The sequence below is a fragment of the Sinocyclocheilus rhinocerous genome, unplaced genomic scaffold (assembly GCF_001515625.1).
Source record: "Sinocyclocheilus rhinocerous isolate Xijiao unplaced genomic scaffold, SAMN03320098_v1.1 scaffold813, whole genome shotgun sequence".
Taxonomy (NCBI): Eukaryota; Metazoa; Chordata; class Actinopteri; order Cypriniformes; family Cyprinidae; genus Sinocyclocheilus; species Sinocyclocheilus rhinocerous.
Window position 1 is genome coordinate 24,098 of NW_015654524.1, and position 2,946 is coordinate 27,043.

The 2,946-nt window shown below is 36.2% G+C and overlaps 1 protein-coding gene across 1 annotated transcript in view; it reads left to right on the top strand.

Moving 5' to 3' along the window:
- The first annotated feature begins 1,403 nt into the window (after nucleotides 1-1,403).
- Nucleotides 1,404-2,946, top strand: part of LOC107717541 (DNA-binding protein RFX2-like) — a 27,732-nt gene continuing 26,189 nt past the window's right edge. The window contains exon 1 of the mRNA XM_016524320.1: nucleotides 1,404-1,421. The gene's annotated coding sequence lies outside the window, so the exon portion shown is untranslated. The remainder of the gene's footprint in view (nucleotides 1,422-2,946) is intronic.

Sequence of the window (2,946 nt, forward strand, 5' to 3'; positions counted from 1 at the left end):
AGCGTTGTTTTTAAACTTGTAGTCAAGCTATAACGTATTTGATATTTATCATGTATGACTAAAATCATGCATTGATTAAAAACGAATTCTGAGCAAAAACAATAAGGGTTTTTTTCCCTTTCTGGTAGCCTACTAGTTCGGAGGTCTCTTTTGGCCCGTTTTTAACGAAATAAAAGTAACTGCTTTATTTATTTAAAAGCAGGGTAATTTAAATTTCATTTTTGTATTGTAATTTTTATAATTTTTATTTTATTAATCAAAATACAACGCCCACAATATAATATTCAGTGTTAAACTCAGAACGCGTGTATGTTAAAGGGGTGAGCTGAGAAGCCTACTAATGTCTTCATCCGTTTGCAGATAATCGTCTGTTGCCTGACTGTTGACATCGACATCGTAATACTTATGAGACATCGTCGATATACGATAATATCGTCATATCGCCCAGCCCTACTCAGAACCTGTCTTGTGTTGAAATGTGCTAACAGATACAGCAAAGCAAATTTAATGCAGTCTCATGTGTCTTTAGACAGTGTCCGTCTGTTTGGTGGTAACAGCAGACTATAAATCAGGAAGTTTAAACGTGTGGAAGCTTTTCACGTACAGCTGTAGAGATCGCCACACTGACTCATAAGATCTTGAAGGGCGTGCGATAATCTAATTGTTGTTGAAATGGAATCAAGTCAATCAAAGTAGGTATGGAGTAAAGGCCATGTTGTTCTTGCAGATTATCAAAAGATTGATTCCTCAGTCTGCGTGACTCTGAAATCCGAGCATTGAGGTACAGACGTAATGTGGAGACAATGTGGTGTGACAGAATCACTTTAGGAAGTTTCTGTCTTCCTTCCCTCTTAAATATATTGGCTACTGTTGACCTGATGCCATTTGGCATTTAGCATTGGTAGTCAGGTAATCTTCGCCTCACTGTCTTCCAAAGAGGTTTTTCAATGAGAAATGGCACTGTTGTTTTACTGCATTTAAAAGCAATGCATATTAAAGCAGATTGTGCATTTAATAGTGCTTTTCTTTTAATCGAGCGTCTTGTTTGCCAGCCAGAACTTGTTGCACTGTTGCAATATAAAGCCCGCAGCAGAAACTCGGCTAGCTGGAATCTCTTACGTTTCTGAAAAACTCATCCCCGAACAGCCTTCCTGCATGTGTCACTGGGTGTAGTTACCAGGATGTATATTTTTGCACCCCAAACAGACACCTGCTGTGAGAGACTTCTTTTTCGCAGCACGATCCTCTGTTTTTGTATCACTATGGGCAACAAGGTGGTGTGACAACAAAAACTGGAGTGGAGTTCCACAATTTTGTCATCACTATTATAAAAACAGATAGAAAGGGCAATTATCACTATGGAACCAGACACGTTTAACAGTCTTCTCCTTCTTCACCTTCTCATAGTCTTTGTTCCAAAGGTAAGCTTTCTCTTTTTACAACACACTCCCCCTCCCGATCGGAATCATCCTCCGCTCCGGGTTGGGGGTGGTGCGGAAATCTGGAAAGGGTTACTGGGGGAGGAGGAGGAGGATGAGGAGAGAGGAGGGGAATTGTAGAGTTGTAAGTGTGAACAAATGGTCTCCATGGCAACGCTCGACCGATTCTCTCTGGCTGCAGAGCCCTTTGCTTTTGGTGTGCTGGCGACGGATGGACTAGGGTTGTGTCGGCAATTGAAGATTGAGGGTTTGGCGTATGTGGCTGTTTTGGGGGGGAGGAGAGGGTGGGATCTATTTCATTAGATATTGAAATAGATCTGAAGAACTGCCTCTCTTAGATAATTTTCTCATTGTGCCTCGGATCTTTAACACAGTATATACAGTGGGTACGGAAAGTATTCAGACCCCCTTAAATTTTTCACTCTTTGTTATATTGCAGCCATTTGCTAAAATCATTTAAGTTAATTTTTTTTCCTCATTAATGTACACACAGCACCCCATATTGACAGAAAAACACAGAATTGTTGACATCTTTGCAGATTTATTAAAAAAGATTAGATATTGAAATAGATCTGAAGAACTGCCTCTCTTAGAGAATTTTCTCATTGTGGCTCGGATCTTTAACACAGTATATATGTAGGGCGCTGTGAAATTTTTAAGTAAAAAGTTTTTATTTTTCCTAAATTCCGTTTTTTTTCTGTTTTGATTTTTCTGCATTTCATTTTTTTCCTTTTTAATTTTTCTAGACTGTCTTGTAATGTTAGATTAAATTTTTATTATTTAAAAAGCATGTCTAATTAATTGAAATCATGAAACTTACACAATTTAACAGCAATTTATTACAAAAATTACATTTTTAAGGCCCTATGGAATGTTTTATTTTTTTCCCCCGAAATTCAGTTTTATTTTATTTATTTATTATTATTATTATTTTTTTTTTTTACCAAATACTGTGTTTTCCATTCTTTTTTTCTGGATTCCATTTTAATAGTTTCATTAAATTGTAATAATCAAAAGTATCTCTAATTAATCAATTTTATAAACAATTTATTTATGATTATTTTATTTCTTTCTTTTTTTCCAGAAATACTGTGTTGTGTATTTACATGTTTCTGCTAAATAAATTCTGGTAAATATATATTTTAAAAAATATTTATAATTATTATTGCTCTGAAGACTAAGTTTCTGATTGTATATGATAGGACGATAGATTTTCTCAAAAGAAACGGTAAAATGTAGCGACTCTCAAAGCAGTTCTAGAGATTGTTCATGTACCCATACATTAAGGCGGCAGAGGCTGAAAACATCGGGAGCATCACGCGCGCTTCAGTATGTGTGTAGTAAACGAAACCACTCGTCTGCGCCATTCATTCATACAGACACGCAGAACATGCAGGATTCATATTTAAATAGTCTTTTTGTGGCTTAATATTCACAGACACTAGTCCATGTCATGTTTTGATTTAACTGTGCTGAACTACTCTTGATTTATCCTTTTAAAATTTGG